This window comes from Neoarius graeffei, chromosome 6, assembly GCF_027579695.1.
Source record: "Neoarius graeffei isolate fNeoGra1 chromosome 6, fNeoGra1.pri, whole genome shotgun sequence".
Classification (NCBI taxonomy): domain Eukaryota; kingdom Metazoa; phylum Chordata; class Actinopteri; order Siluriformes; family Ariidae; genus Neoarius; species Neoarius graeffei.
Genome location: NC_083574.1, coordinates 19,139,915 through 19,157,280, shown reverse-complemented (window position 1 = coordinate 19,157,280; position 17,366 = coordinate 19,139,915). Strand labels below are relative to the sequence as shown.

At 43.1% G+C, this 17,366-nt stretch overlaps 1 protein-coding gene across 3 annotated transcripts in view; it reads right to left on the bottom strand.

Moving 5' to 3' along the window:
• The window catches only part of sipa1l3 (signal-induced proliferation-associated 1 like 3), a 330,706-nt gene that overhangs the window by 210,091 nt on the left and 103,249 nt on the right, over positions 1-17,366 (bottom strand). The window lies entirely within an intron of this gene.

Sequence of the window (17,366 nt, the reverse complement as noted above, 5' to 3'; positions counted from 1 at the left end):
CCTGAGCTTGTGGAAGACTCCAGTCACACACACGGAGTGCATGGGCAGAGTGCACGCACATAGACAGACAGGTAGTTTTATTTATGTATTTATTTTTTACAACCCTGTGACTGCCACAGACGCCGGATTCCCCCACCCAGAGCACTTGATTTATTCGCTGCTCTCAGCATGTAAAGAGAATTTCAAGAAAGATACCAAAAATACATCTAAAACTATAACGTATCCTGCCTATACTGTTTGTATAGAGGCCCTTCACGTGACGTCATTGTCACTGCGGATTTGTTTACGTGGCCATATTACCGGGTAAGCTTCATGTCTGAGAACGACTGGCACAAGTCTACGCGAGTGACTGTAAGCCCAATTCAGTAAACATCTACAGATAAACTTTTACATCTAAAAGAACAAATGCCAGAGACCTGTAGTGCTTTTGGATGTAATAACAGACGTGGAGATAAGCCTGGTTTCATTTTTTACCGCTTCCCGGTAAACCCAGAAAGATGAGAAAAATGCTGAGCTGCAGTTAAACAGGAAGACTGGATGATAAAGCGGTCCCATGTGTGTGGAGAACATTTTATATCAGGTTAGTCTGAAATCTCTGTGTAATGTTAAAACGTAGATCTGGATGTGGGCTTTGGACATGATATATTTTATTAGACCTAATGCTTGGCTCGATGAGCAGCAGGCTTGTTATGTAATGATAACATAGACTCGGCTAAACACCATAAAACATGCTAGATCTCAGCCCTGGCTTGTTTATTATTATTAGAAGTCCATGTCTGAGCTTCACCGTCATAATAAGGTCCTTTTCTTTATCAGGAATTTCCCATAACATTCCGGCACGAAACCTGCCTCAGAATATTGGTAGGCAGCTGTACTTCTGAATGCCTTTAGCATCTCCAGTGTATGTAGAAGTACCAAATACTAAGTAGTTCAGGACGTCGTAGTGTCCCAAATTCGGTAACTGGTTTGCCGAGCACTTTTCAAGTGGAATAAATACATTTGTGGGTAAATTATATGGATCCGTGATGCCTGCACATTTCAGCTTTTGGATGGAACATGATCTGTTGGGGGAGGCACGGTGGTGTAGTGGTTAGCGCTGTTGCCTCACAGCAAGAAGGTCCGGGTTCGAGCCCCGTGGCCGGCGAGGGCCTTTCTGTGCGGAGTTTGCATGTTCTCCCCGTGTCCGCGTGGGTTTCCTCCGGGTGCTCCGGTTTCCCCCACAGTCCAAAGACATGCAGGTTAGGTTAACTGGTGACTCTAAATTGACCGTAGGTGTGAATGTGAGTGTGAATGGTTGTCTGTGTCTATGTGTCAGCCCTGTGATGACCTGGCGACTTGTCCAGGGTGTACCCCGCCTTTCACCCGTAGTCAGCTGGGATAGGCTCCAGCTTGCCTGCGACCCTGTAGAACAGGATAAAGCGGCTAGAGATAATGAGATGAGATGATCTGTTGGTATAATTGACATTTTTAATCGTTTCACAGGCCTAGACATTAAGCATTTACCACTGGTGGCCCATTGGGCCAGTGGAATTGAAAAGTTACTGGCCCAAATGGAAAATGTGATGGCCCGAATGCGCGTGGTACCCGAACCACAGCTGCGCTGCAAGCACCGCAGGTGCTTGCAGAAAGAGGGGGGGGTCCGGGGGCCCTCCCCCAGAAAATTTTGATTTTTCAATTCATATTCGTGCATTCTGGTGCATTTTAAGGTGAAATTAATGAAAATAAGATTATTCATATTTTGCTAACATTATTATATCTTTATTGTTTGCTCACATTGATATTTTATTGTTTGCATTTCTTGTTCTATCAATTCCTTAGTTCCATTTAAAAATTTCCTTTGTTCTTGTTCTCTGTTCGTTTAACACATGCTGTTGATTACTGTTTTACATTAACAATTGTTTGTATAAAAGTTTTAGAATAAGCTAAGTTTTGCCTCACCATGCAACCAACTTGTTTACAGAATAAGCTTTGCCTGTAACCCACCCTGTGTGATGCAGACATATTTCCCTTTTTTGTCCTGGTTTCAACTTTGGCTCATATATTCTCAACATTGTAGATATTGAATTCTCACCACTGTAGATATTCTAATAGAAATACAATGAACTTTTTAAATACACCTTTATATAATAGCCACAAGACACACACAGGCCAGTCCCAAGTCTGGATGAAAGGTGGGGATGGCTGTCACACTCCTGCCGCGGAGCGGAGCGTGATGAAAACAAAGATGGTGGACCTCGTATCGAAAAGGTGCATTTTACGAACAATTTCTTCACAATTCTGGGTAAAATGCCAGTAATAAAATTTGTTAATTTGTATCGAAACCGTACTGGCCCGCCCGGGCCACTGTTTGGCCAAATTTAGTGGCCCGAACTGGCCCGAAAGACGTAAAAAACACCGCCGGGCCATCGGGCAAGTGCTAATGTCGAGCCCTGTTTCAGAGAGACTGTACTGACTAAAGTCATCTTGATTTTCATGATTAACTGTCACAGTCATGTTTCTTTGTTTGCCCAGCAGTATGGCTGACGCTGCATGAAAAACAAAAACCTGTGACGTCAGTGAAAGACCTCTATAGGATGGCAAAATGAATTGAAAAGTAACACATCTATCTTAAAGATCTGATGACACGTTTTTGACATCTTTGGCAATGTTTTATAACATAAAAAGTAATTCCCGATGATCCATATATTAATTCACGAAGGCACCTATTTTACAAGTTATGATAAAAAACACGGCTATTTGGGCAAATTTGACGGGGCTGCAGCACCCAGGAGACGGAGGAGGAGGAGGGGCTATATGACGTCAGCAAAAGAACCTTCCTCCTAACTTACCAGTTTGTTGTTGATGCAACAGGTGTTCAGTTTGTTATTATTATACATTATTATAGGATGGATGGATGGATGGATGGATGGATGGATGGATGCCTTCGCGTTCTGTTGCCGGCTTTTGCTCCAAACCCCACAAGGATGGGGTAAGTTTATTCAAGTTTCCCAGAGATCCCGAGCTGCATGCGAAGTGGGTGAAGCAAGTCAGGCGCACTCGTGACAAGTGGGAGCCCTCACCAACATCCGTCCTGTGCTCTGAACACTTCGATTTGGATTGTTTTGACACCCTTCCCAGCTTAAAAGAATCTCTTGGGTGTTCAGTTCAGCACAAACGTGTGTTACTACCATCAGCAGTGCCTACAGTATTCCGGAGGGGGTCTACTAGTAGCTATGCCGGATCCAGCAGTCGCCTGGGACAAGCCGACTCCTCCAAAGACAGTCCTCCTGTCAGAACATGTGTTGTGAAACGACATAAGATAAAGATACGTAGCACTGTAGAGTGCTCCGAGATGATGCTAAAAATAGTAACCATGCGGTCTGCGCGGCCATCTTGGAAGTCACTCGCTCCAGAGCACTCATAGAGTACACATCATAGAGTACACATTCATGATAATCATAAATGTAATCAAAGTCGGCGTGATACCAGTCGTGTATTTGCTTGTGAAAGCTTGCGGCTTTCATCTAACTGCCGCCTAGCAACGAGAGGCAAAGGGTAAAGAGGGTAGGCTATCATAGATTCTATTCGGAAGAGATCAACACGATTGCTTAAAAATTAGGTATTTTAACAATTTGCATCTGTTTTGTGATCATCGTGACACTTGTGTGTTATATAGAACTGTATGTCTTATCAGCACATCGAGGATCTTCCACCGGAGGCTTTAGCAAATACTCGTAGCAACACTACATTTTACCCTTTGCCATGCGTTGTTAGGGAACGGTAGCAAGTACCCCGATGACCGACTTCAAGAATATGTAGAAAAAATGTAGAAATTATACTTTCCAAAAGTCATTTGAGCTTAGTGTATTGCATTTCCATTTATATTGTAGGTTCTTGATGATGTTTTTGCAGAGTATGATGCAGCTGCTGAATCAGAAGCTGCAGAGTTTGTATGTACTAGTTGTGAACATTCACATTATCATCAATCTCATTTATTTAAAATCAGATAAAATCATGCCATCATGATCACTGCTTAAAGTACCAGTATTTGGTTGTTCTTTTGTTCAGAACTGTGATGCCAGCTGCCATTTCCATTGAGTAGAACAGCCAGTGAACCGCAGCGTGTTCTTCCACTGACGTCACAGCATGGCCGCGAGCCACGGACCCAGCTTTCTTGCGCTGTGCAATTAAAAGTTGGATATTCGCGTAACAACAGCTTCTTTTCACGTAATTATAACAGAAATCTAACATGTTTGCCATGTTGTATAGTTTATTTAAGAAATTGCATAGAGTCATGTTCGTGTCATCAGATCTTTAAAGGCGTCACGCAGTGGCGATAAAAGTCGCATTATTCTGCACCAGAATGCTTTCGAGATTCGAAATAAATTGACCGTCGATTTTTCAAAAGCTTCCCGCGGTTGTAATCGGTCCTTATTTGGTCATGCCCATCACTTGAAATTTCCCGCGTTCGCAGCGCCCCCTCTCGGTCAATGGAACAGCTGCGTGACGTCATACCAGTAACCACTCGGTGCAGTTGCAATGGCGGACACACCAGAAAATAGGAGCGATGCTGAGGAAATTAGCTTTGATTTTACCGATACAGAAGAAGAAAATGGCCCACAAGTAGAGATTTTGACAGCTGAATGTCCTGGTGGTATCCAGCCTTACAGATTTGAACCTGAGCGCTCATCTTCAGAAGAAAATGAGGACAGTTCTGACGACGACAGAAACGAAGACGAGAATGAAGAAGACCGGCGACTTGAAGACTTGTTTTGGTTGGTTTCTCTGACTAAATCACTACTTGTGTGTATTTTTAAAGACCATTTTCACTTGAATTAGAATGCTGTGTGATTAATCTACGATTATGTGTAATACTGATAGCTGTAGGGGGTGAAAGTATAGCTAGAAAGATTGAATTCTAGCAACTTGACAGCTTGCGATCTCGCGAAATGCAGTGGGCCTTCTGATACAGTCGACCCCTTGATATTCCAGTTTTCATCATTTTCCTTTTATTGCGGTTGATTTTAACTTGATATTCAGTATGTTATAGGCTGGGAGTATTGAGCTTTGTACTGTATTGTTTAGTAAACGTACAATCGTCAGTAATAAGTGATAATTATTAGTTCAAGGCAGCTCTGTGGCATAAATCACTGTAAAATTTGGACACAAGTCCAAATTTGGCCTTTTGGTTTCTATCCTATAGATCTGTTTTGCTCTCCCATGATGATCTTAGACCTATTAAAAGCGACATGGGGTGTTGTACATAATATTGCAAGATCATGGAGGTTTAATTGGAGTCCTCATCTTTGAAGTGTTTGCTGCAAATGGACGAACTTTTGCTGGGTCCTGTCCAACCTGCTCTGGTCCGACAAACAAATCGTCTCCATGCTTCTTGAACTGTCTTGTCAGTGGGAAATTCGTGTAAGGCAATTCCTGGCTGGGGCTCGTTGTTACAGCCAAACACAATACACCGATTAGGCATTTTGTATCACAGAATATTAATACATCATTTCATAGTGTTTTGAGTGTTCAAAACTATCCACAAACTGAATAAATCCACAAAATCCGCAAATGTAAACAACTCTGGTAAACGCACGCTATAGAGAAAACATGGCGACAGGCCAGCATCACCCAAGGGAGGTTACTGGTATGACGTCACACATAAGTTGACCTAGTTAACGGCCGGCTGCCTAAATTTGGCTGTGCGCGTCAACTTTAAATGCTTGTAGCGGGCGCATCGTGACACTCACTACGTTTACATGCACATAGAGAGAATCGAATTTCTGCCGTTGCTCGACTGAAATCGAAGTTCAAAATGCCATGTATACACCTTAATTCGGCTGAAATTGAACCGAACTTGATTTCTTGGAATCGAGCTACACGACCTAGTTTATGCGATTTCTGCCGAGCTACTTTGTGCATGTATACCCTATCGAGCTAGTTGTCGAGCTACTTCCGGAAGTGACGAGTGACGAGACCACAAGCGGGAAACACAACAGCCTCGGTCGGCATGACAACGAATCATGACAACGGCATGAATCTTTTCTTTTTGTGGCATTGTTTGCACTGTTAAAATTTAGCTCACTTACTGTATCACCAAATACATCTGTACAGCTGTTGCATAGCTGTGAATTGTGTACATAAACAAGTCATTGTATTTGTGTGTGTGTGTGTGTGTGTGTGTGTGTGTGTTTATATGTCCAACATCTGAAGAATGTCAATAAAAACAAAACAATTGAACTTTTTGTGTGTTTATTTTATTAAGACACAAGTTAAATTGTAAGCAAAAAAAAATATTTTCTTGTAAGCAAAAAATGGACTTTAGAAAAATATTATTGTGCAAAATAAGTTGTCTTACAAAACAGTGGTCTGCGCCGGACAGTTTGTAGCCATAGTCTAAAAAAAAAAAAAAGCCTAACAGCTTGAACACGGAACTGCTAGTGTTGCCAGATTGGGGGTTTTAAGTGCATTTTAGCGGATTTGAACATATTTTGGGCTGGAAAACGTCAGCAGTATCTGGCAACACCATAAGCTCTTCTTCATGACGACAACCGGAAGTGTACCAACACGATGGGGCGTGTAGCGCCACGTGTGGCTCGGGTGCACAATGCACCTTGCACAATAGCCCGATTTCACTTGTGCATGTAGGATTGGATTTCTCTGGCACCCCTGCTGGGACCCTTTGCTCGATTACCGACAGCAGCTCGATTTGGACGTGCATGTAAACGTACTGACTGAGATCGCGGGAAACCGAGGGGCTTGAATAACCCACCAAACCCGACATTTTGACACATGATATAGCCTGATTGCTGAAATTACCGCACGACGCCTTTAAAGATGCAGACACAACAAAACCATCCAAATTAGTAGCCGTGACGTTTGTTGGAATCGAGTCAACCTAATACAGTTTCAGATACCATCAACAACCATCCCAAGGCATTACTTCATTTGGACTGACTGGCTGATACTTTTTATTGTGTTTAAATCCCCCCCCCAAAAAAAATGCAAGATTGAAACATGACAACTTTCTGTACAAGGTCCGAGGTCTGTCTCGCAATTATGGTTCACGACAAGCTCAAGGCACGTGTTTATAAAGGTATTTTAACATGCGGTTTTATAGCAATTGGAAAACTAACAAGATAAAATCTAGATTCAGACGCTTTTACGATCTAACGGTAACTTCAAGAGTTAAATACCAAACTTGCACAATTAATAAACGTCACTGGACATCATGGCAGTGTAAGATCAAACTGTTATAGCGCACGTTTTTCCGGCCGTTTCTGTTCAAAGTCCCCTGTGCCTCCCTTTCCCTCCTCCCTGAACACCCTCAGGCCTACACTCCTCTGCAGGGAGCTGAGTAATGATGACAGCCTGCAGGAGTGGGTTACAGCTCTACAGCTGTGGTCTGGAGCGCGTGCACATGCGCACGCACCGCACACACACACAGAGCATGCATGGTGCAGTGGGCATGTGTGAGTCATGTGGAGCACTGAGACGTGCACGGTGCTGAATGTATTAAATGAAGCCCATCAGCGAGCTGTCAACACGGGGCGCACTAAATTGAAGCCATAGTGCAGAGGAGTGTGCTGGAAGGTTGAAGGGTTCGAGCTGCACTCGAATTAAGAGTGAATCACCCTCTGTTTGCTGCGCTTTCTCATTTCATTAGTCCCTGAGCATCAGCTCAGTTGAGTGGCTAAGCAACCCAAGAGTGCACACTAGCGAAACGGGCTCCCTGATGACTCCTCAGACTCCTTCATGTTCTGTGCGAGTGTATATTTTCTTGATGTTACGAGCAAACCGGATGAGAGACAGCCTACGGGGGGCCTTGAACTTCACAGGCTCGTCCGGTAACTAGAGAGCACTGATGACAGTCTAATGAGGAGTGATGACACTCCTGATGAAGGGAAATGGCACGAGGCAGGGGGTCTGATGCCGCTGCAGAGCCGAAGCCTTCGCCTTCATCGGGGGCGTCCCTTCTTATTCACCCTGCAGCTATGCTCTCGTTCCGAGTCCTAATTAAAAACGTGCGATTTCAGAGGAGCTGTGCGGGGATTAAGGGACGTGTTCAAGAACCAAACTTCCATAAAAACAAGCATAAATGTTTTACACTCGTTTAGACTACAACACTGCTGAATTCATGAATCTGCCTGGCTAGAAAGGGTGAATGAATTATTATTTTTTCTTTAACAGCAGCTCTGACAGTAGTTCAGGCTTGAATACTTGTACGAAGTAATACATCGTTGTTTCTCATTCACACTTGGGACTTGTAGAGTGGATGTTCTACATAATCTATTGGCCCTTTTCCACTACCCTTTTTCAGCTCACTTCAGCCCGACACGGCTCGCGTTTCGACTACCAAAGAACAGCACGACTCGGCTCGCTTCAGCCCTGCTTAGCCCCTAAAACTCGCATCGTTTTGGAGTAGGGCTGAAGCGAGCCAAAGCAAGCCGAGTGAGGCTGGGGGCGTGAGCAGACACTCCCCTGTGCACTGATTGGTGAGGAGGAGTGTCCTCACATGCCCACACACGCCCCGCGAGCACGCTGGGATCTGTAAACACCGTAAACCCAGAAGAAGAAGAATTACGAGAATTTCTGAAGCCTTATGCGCCTCGCCTCATCTATACGCTCTTGCCAGTATCTGTCCGCGTTGTCGGTGACAACAAGCCACAGCACCAAGACCAGCAACACTAACGACTCCATGTTTATTGTTTACTCTCCGGGTTGTGAGACTACCGCTTAAAAGCTCACTGATGTCACTGTTTGCGCCGCTTAACGACATCACGTGACGTCCACCCACTTTCGCTAACTCCACCCAATGTGTCCACCCACTTCCAGCCAGCACGGTTCAGCGCGGTTGTAGTCGAAATGCAACTCCAACAGCCCCGCTCAGCTCGACTCAGCCCAACTCAGCACGGCACGGCTCAGCCCGACTCAGCCGCATTGGTAGTGGAAAAGCGGCATAAGCCTACAAAGCCTGGGTGGCACGGTGATGCAAGTGGTTAGCACTGTCGCATCACAGCAACAAGGTTCTGGGTTCGAGCCCAGCAACCGACGGGGGCCTTTCTGTCTGGAGTTTGCATGTTCTCCCCGTGTCTGCATGGGTTTACTCCCAATAGTGACAATAAAGGCATTCTATTCTATCAAACATTAAAATTAACAAAAGAAAATAGATATTCGTTGAAATGGTGAGATTTTCTGTTAGGAGATGGATGAAAGAGTTTCCTGGTAACATGACAAGCTGCATTTTTTGTCTTATTGACTTTGAAAAACAGAGGGGGGAAAAAAAAAATGTGGTGTAGCTCTTACCACCACCTACGAGCCATAACATTAAAACCACCAACAGGTGAAGTGAATAACATTTCTCATTACAGTGGCACCCGTCAAGACGTGGGATATATTAGGCAGCAAGAGAACAGTCAGTTCTTGAAGTTGATGTGTTGGAAGCAGGAAAAATGGGCAAGCGTAAGGATCAGGGCCAAACTGTAGATGACTGGGTCTGAGCATCAACAAAATGGTACATCTTGTGGGGTGTTCCCAGTATGCAGTGGTTAGTACCTACCAAAAGTGGTCCAAGGAAGATAACCGGTGACAGGGTCATGGGCGTCGAAGGCTCATTGATTGATTCGCACGGGGCACAAAGGCTAGCCCATACGGTCCAATCCTACAGAAGAGCTACTGTAGCACAAACTGCTGGGGGAAAGAAAAAAAAAAAAAATCAATGCTGGCTAAAACAGAAAGGTGTCAGCATTGACTTTTTCAGCAGTTTGTGCTACAGTAGCTCTTCTGTAGGATTGGACCGTATGGGCTAGCCTTTGTGCCCCGTGCGAATCAATCAATGAGCCTTCGACGCCCATGACCCTGTCACCGGTTGTCCTTCCTTGGACCACTTTTGATAGGTATTAACCACTGCATACAGGGAACACCCCACAAGATGTACCATTTTGTTGATGCTCAGACCCAGTCATCTAGCCATCACAGTTTGGCCCTTGTCAAAGTCGTTCAGATCCTTACGCTTGCCCATTTTTCCTAGCCTGGCAAGCCAGACTAAATGTGAATATTTAGTCTGGCCTCGCTCGTAGACATTTCCAAAGGGTGGGGGTGGAACAACCCGCTGTCTTTCAAACTGTCTCTGTGCGTATACGCCAACGCTCTGACCAATCAGCGCAACAGTGACTGTGACGTAGTCAGAGCGACAGAAAGCAGTGGGGGAGACCTTGAAATAATTTTTCAAAATGCGTATTAATTAATAAACAGGTTCTAGATATTAATAAGTTTGGAGATAATGACCACAAGTTTGGAGTCTGTACCACATGCACTCATTTTTTTCAAGGGTTTGCTTAAACTGTTTTTGAGAGTTTTTATTTAGTGGCGTTTGGTGAAATAATTTCCCTTAAATTTAAAATAACGGGAAAATAAGAAACAATCAAAAAGTAAATGTTTCAAAGCTGTTTATTAATTCTTCGTACTGCACAAACTAGCCCCATCCTTTTGGCTACGAGCGGAGCCAGCTGGTAGATCAGACTTTTGCCATAACCGGTCGGCAAAACAGCGAAAACGTCCTTCTTGAAAAGGAATGAGCGGAGAGCCTCTTCCTGCTCATGTTTCAACGAAAACTCCAAGTCTAATTCTTCTAAAACTGATTCCAAAGCGGAGTCAAACGCGCGCTGTTCACTAGCGGTAGCCATCTTTCCTGTTGTGCTTTCTCCGGCGTCGCGCAGCTTCGTCGTCACTCCTGCAAAAGCCCGCCCAAAGAATCCAAACAAAAACCTTGCGTTGTGATTGGCGGGCACGATTTGATGCCCCGGGTGTTTTGTTGATATGGTGCGAGGCTAGACCCACTCGCAGGCAAAAAATATTTTTGGCCGCTAGGCGGGTGGGTCTAGTTTACTAGGCTACATTTTTCCTGCTTCCAGCACATCAACTTTGAGAACTGACTGTTCTCTTGCTGCCGAATATATCCCGCCTCTTGACAGGTGCCATTTAATGAGACAATCAAATGTTATTCACTTCCACCCATCGGTGGTTTTAATGTTATGGCTGATCAGTGTATATATACACTAGGGCTGTAACGATACACCCAACTCACGATTCGATTCGTATCGCGATTTTTGACTCACGATTCGATACGCCCACGATTTTTTTTTAAAGTAGTAAATTTGACTTATTAACATTTACTTACTTACATTAACTATTTAATAACAAATAATTCAGACCAGTAATATGTATGCAAAAATGAACAAATGTATATCCAAAGATTGTTTTATTTCTCAAAATAATACTGCTGAGCCGGAAGCTCTGTTTTTTCGGTTCTGAAAAAGTCATTTTTCCAAATCGTGTAAATCCGTTAAGATTTTTTTTTGGGGGGTGGCTCTCTCACTGTCTCACTCTCACAGGGCCAATGATTTTCTGTGATCGCGGAAAACAGATGGAAATTACGGAATTTTTATAGTGAAACATTGCTCGCGTGTCAAAATGTAACTGCCGCAGAAGGCTTCCGCCCAAGCAGACATGCCTTCAGTGTTGCCAGATATTGCTAACGTTTTCCACCCCAAAATATGTTCAAAACCAGCCAAAAAGCACCTAAACCTGCCCAATCTGGCAACACTGCATGCCTTTCCGGTCAAGTGATTGTGATTGGCTTGTGGCACACCTAGCCAGCCAATGAGCTGCTTGTTTACAGATTCGCTCCCCGCGTCGCAACCAGAATGGCGACCGCTTAAAAGAAATGAATGCTCTGCCAGTGGCGAGTGTGGACGTTGCGTGACTCGCAGAAGATTGTCGCAGGTCGGCGAAAAAACGACTTACTAATAGATATAAAAAAATAAAAGTAATTTAAGTAAGTTTAAAATGTAATTTAAATAAAAAGTAAAGTATTCATAAATTGAAGTTTGGAAGCGCCTCTGTTTTTGGGCTGAGGAGAAGTTTGAAAGGGTGTACCGCGATTCTGCCTCCTTGTATCGCGATACGGATTGTGGCTCTGCGTATCGCGATTTCGATTCGCATATCGTTACACCCCTAATATACACACACACTATCTAACTACTATAGTATGTGTGATTAGAGGAACTTGTCTCATGTATGTTCCATAACATTAAACATACATACAGAACATATATAAACATGTGTGCTGTTATGGTCGTTTAGCTTAGCAGATGTACACTGTCCTGCGTTCATGACATATTTTGCATTAGACGCCGATGAATTGCTTGGGCTAATAACTTGGCAGGCAGTAATCGTCTATGAGAAGAGATAAAGCAGATAAAGAGCTTATAACTTATAAGGAAAGTGGACAGAACGAAGCCTCCCCCTCCCAATCCCATCATTTATAATACATTTTCCCAGCAAATGCAAACAGAATCCACAACTGTATCATCTCTCTCTCTCACACACACACATAGCAACACCCTACCGCGCGCTGGGGTCAGACAGAGGTAGAGAACCGGGAGGGACGAGCGAGATGAGAAAGAGACGTTACTGTACACTCGCACAAAGAGTGTCTGACGGTTCCTCCTCTTCGCTTTCTCTCCGTTTTTTATAGCGCTTTGAAATGTGTAGGCTGTTGCAGCGGCGAATGAATGCCAGTCTTCAGACTGATAATATCTGTATTATGTACGAGTGCTGGTTTCTGTGAGTAGGCTCTGTATACTCACGAGGGTGATCTGATTGGTGCTTTGTGAGAAAAAGATCGTTGCAAACCCGAATCGTGGAGATTGATACAGAAAACACCAGTGTAAAGAATGGTGAGGATTAGATACACGCTCGCACACAACAGAGACGTGATGGGTTCACAATCACGCAGATTAGCACAGTGCTAGCTCAGCGCGTTTTCGTTATGACTTTGGATCAGTGGAGACCGAGTGCTCAAAATTTTCAATAGCCTTTCTCTCACGGCTTTACAGTATCACAGTTTTAACTGGCCATAAAAACAGAAGAAAAATGTGTTTAACCAAGTCTTTGCACATCCTAAGATTAAATTCCGTAACTGTTTATTTTTTTGAGAATGACTTTTCCCTAAAAGCTCTTACACTATCAGTATTTATTCTATCCACATTCACTGGATATGAGCAATCCTGTGCGCTTGATAGCCTAGTAGTAGAGTAGCCAATCAGCTCATATACCGTGAGTAGAGAAAAACAAAATGGCAGACCATGTTGCTGAACCAACCGAGGACAAAATAAAAACTCTACTCGAAAACAGACCCCCCCAAAAAATCAAGTATTTAAAAGAAACAGAAATAGCTAAAAGAACATAGTTTGTTTGTTTTTGCCCCCCCATCTCCTGTTCCACACTCCAGCCCAGTCAGTGGTGGTAACGCACCTTTAAGTTGGTTTGCCAACTGCCAAAAAACCCTAAAGAAGGGAAAAAAAAAGCACCAAAATATGGAATGAAAGTATTTGATGGTAAGAACATTTTTTTTTTTAATTTTCAAGAATTATTATTACAGCATTTTTCACAAATTGCTACTGTCATTTCGTCGGTTCGTTTACATTCTAAGCGGAAATTATTTTGTCGGACATTTTGTACAAAGTTTTTATCGTATTTGGGGAAAAAAAACCTCTCAAAATCCAGTAAACGTGGATAAAAGAAAACCGTTATTCCACTCAATCTCGTCGTACATGCATTACAGCCAACTCAGTGCTACGCACCTCATCAGCTATCAGCTCACATATGACTTGATTTCATGGAAAAACTGTTAAATATCACGCTGCTGTTATAAGCTGAAAGCAGCAGCGAGGAAAGGCAGCGTAAGAAGGCAAAAAACAAAAAAAACAAAATATATAATCATTAGCATAGCAGTACGAAGCTGCAGCGCTGCTTGGACAAAAACACAAGTTTTATTTAGTTGTAGCCATTGAAGTATGTTCAAGTTCCACATGTGCTTGGAGTGACAGCAGAGGAAGCAATGCTACATGTTTATAACAATAGCCGAGTATCAAAACACGAGCTTCACCACAACCCTACTCTATTTAGCTAGCTAGAATCAACCAGGTAGCATAATAAATACCATCCGGTCTCGACATTAAGGACTGCCCGATTGCCCGGGGCGAGTGAAACTTATGGCCCTTTTCCACTACCTTTTTTCAGCTCACTTCAGCCCGACACAACTCGCGTTTCGACTACCTCAGAGCAGCACGACTCAGCTCGCTTCAGCCCTACTTAGCACCCAAAACTCGCACGGTTTTGGAGTGGGGCTGAAGCGAGCCAAACCGAGCCGAGTGGGGCTAGGGGCGTGAGGAGACACTCCCTTGCGCACTGATTGGTGAGGAGGAGTGTCCTCACATGCCCACACACGCCCCGCGAGCACGCTGGGATCTGTAAACACCGTAAACCCGGAAGGAGAAGAATTACGAATTACGAGAATTTCTGAAGCCTTATGCGCCTCGCCTCATCTATACGCTCTTGCCAGTATCTGTTGGCGTTGTCGGTGATGACAAGCCACAGCACCAAGACCAGCAACACTAACGACTCCATGTCCTCCATGTTTATTGTTTACTCTCGTGAGTCATGAGACTACCGCTTAAAAGGTCACTGATGTCACTGTTTGCGCCGCCTAACGACATCACGTGACGTCCACCCACTTTCGCTAACTCCACCCAATGTGTCCACCCACTTCCAGCCAGCACGGTTCAGCGCGGTTGTAGTCGAAATGCAACTCCAACAGCCCCGCTCAGCTCGACTCAGCCACGTTGGTAGTGGAAAAGCGGCAATACATTCGGGCAAGTAGGATATGGGTTGTTTTACAATCAGGGTACAAAGTTTGTGTCACAGGGGTCCAAAATTCAAACCGATTCAAACTGGTTCTTGTACCAGTTTTTAAGTGAAGGACAAGTTAAAGAACAGATTTCAGGTAATCTTTTGACATGTGTGTATGGTAGTTTTGTGTAATCTGCTATAAGATAAAGAAGATTAAGTGTAGCTTTAAGCAGGGCTGGGAGAAACAAATGAAGTGATTCTCAGAGAGGACATTTTTTTTTTTTGGACAATTCAGAATCCACTACTTCCATAGTGCTTTTAAATATAAGGCCTTGTGTTCGTTGTATCTAATATTAATGTCCCAATATCTTGACCACATTTTAGGATGAAAATAATCATTTTAGATATGTTATTTTATATTGAAAAATTAGCTGTCTCGGAGAGGACATTTTTTTGACACAATTACATACTAATTTGATCAAAATAGTCTGAAAACTTATTGGCATTCAACATTAAAACTTAACTATGTTTCCAATGATATGGAACCAAATATTTGTTTTATGGTATAAAGAATGATGTAAGTGCATCCCTTTTGGAGCTACCTGTGGTCAAAAAAGCACTTTTTCTAAATGGCACGAGTAATTTTGCTAAATATGACATATATTGCCATACATTCACCAAAAATAACGTTATCACCAAATTTTTTTTTGCATGGTAAATAGAGCTATCACAGGGCTACAATAAACAACCAAGTTTATTTAGTCAAGCCTTTTGATATTGAAGATAATAAGTGTTAAATGTGATTTTTAGCTTGCGTACCCTGATTGTAAAACAACCCATATGTCCCCGATATGCCCGACCGGGCAAGTTGGAATGAGCACATATTACGAAATAGCACCACAAAAATTAAGCTTCTTGATCTTTTATTTCAGTTCCTAAAAGCGTCCCTCACTACGTATCCACCATTATGTCTTGGCTGTTTTCTTAGTCCCAGTTTCATTTACTGCTTTGCGAGTTATTTTATATACCCCTGCTGTTGTAGTATGGTACGCATACTGTTTATAGACCCCTTGTGCATGACGTCACGCATCACGTGATTACATATGGAGTCAGACAGACACCATCTTTCATGCAAGCAGCTTAATCCGTCTTCAATACGGTTCATTTTTGCGCTGTTTTTGCTCGTTCAAACAGAGAAATAGATAAAGCATTACCGTCTCCCCGCTATCAAGAAAAATATTAACAAATAGAAGCAAATGATTCAAGAACAACGAGGAAATGAGTGGTTAAAGAGCACGAAGAGAAGAGCTCAGCCTGAAAACTCCAGAGAAATTCACGATTGTATTTAAAATGCATTTTACAAAACCAGAAAGTTGGAAATGAGGATGGAAGAGTTTGCTTAAGAATCTCGTTTAATTTTTTTTCTGCTCACATTTGAGTTAGCGCCTTCGTGAAAGTGTTTGATTTTCTTACAGGTGAAGCCGCTTCCTTATTCGACACAGAAAACCCAGACTGGTTTCAAACTCGGGCATAAAAATCTCAACAAAGATCGACATGCACAATAAATCGTGAAAGAACAGAACAGATTAAGATCGGAGAGAGCTGGAGCTTTGTTTCTGTTATCAGAGGAACACCGTCCTGTGCAAAATATTTATACGTCTTTTTTTGTCATCATCCACCTCTAGGTTTATTAAATAAATAAATAAATAAATAACCAGCTGTGCTGCGTCATGACAGACTGGCTGCACTGATTCAGTTACAGGTTGCCAGGTCTGTATAAAAAACATCCACAACCTACACACTAAACAATCATTTTAAACTCAAACATTATCCTGTCTGTCATGACGCAGAACAGCATTTTTTTTTTTTTAAACCTAGAGGATTAAAACACAGTACTATTCAAAAGTCTTGGCACCCTATTGTTTTCTTCATACAAACTTTGCTATAGATTTCTATTTTATGATTTCTACATTATCGAGTAATGAACCTACAGTCTGAGAGAGTTCTACACAAGCACACTGAACTTTACAACCGCTGCATGCATGTGAAATGGAAATAAATCGACGAAGGCAGGAAAAACTATTTTGGATAAAACTGTTATTGTCGGTTACAAGTAAAAAAAAAAGTAACCCATAACCAAACTTCAACTCAATGTGTGATCTTCATTTTATGTTGCAATTCACAACTATTCTATGGTTTTCCTAAAAAGGGGGCAAGTGATAATATTTGGGGGGGCAAGTGGAAATTAACCCCCACTTGCCCCCCAGGGCAAGTGGATTTAAAAGTTAACGTCGAGCCCTGACCAACCCTAGTGGCCCTTTTTACTCAGAGACAAATAAATTGTTCTGTTGCAGGGTTTATTCTAGAAAAATTTAGTATGAGGGCGCTCACCATGGCGAGGGAGCGAAGCGGGGGGGGGGGAGATGGTGCCGGTTGTCCCCCCCCGCCGTGCAAAGCCTTTGAAAAATGCTCCAATGGGACATTCTGAGTATCTGAGAGGGAAATTGTAACAAATTGTCTGTCAACATTGAAAAAGAAAGAAGTAATCTTCTTCTGCCCCGGACAGTCTTCGGCTTTCTTCCGTTTCGTGCTGCGGGATGACATCTTTAAATGCCCAAGTGTCAACAAAAACAACTCGCGAACTACTTCTGTCAAAAGCTCCCGCGCCGGTGGGTGAAAGGTCATTCAGTCTT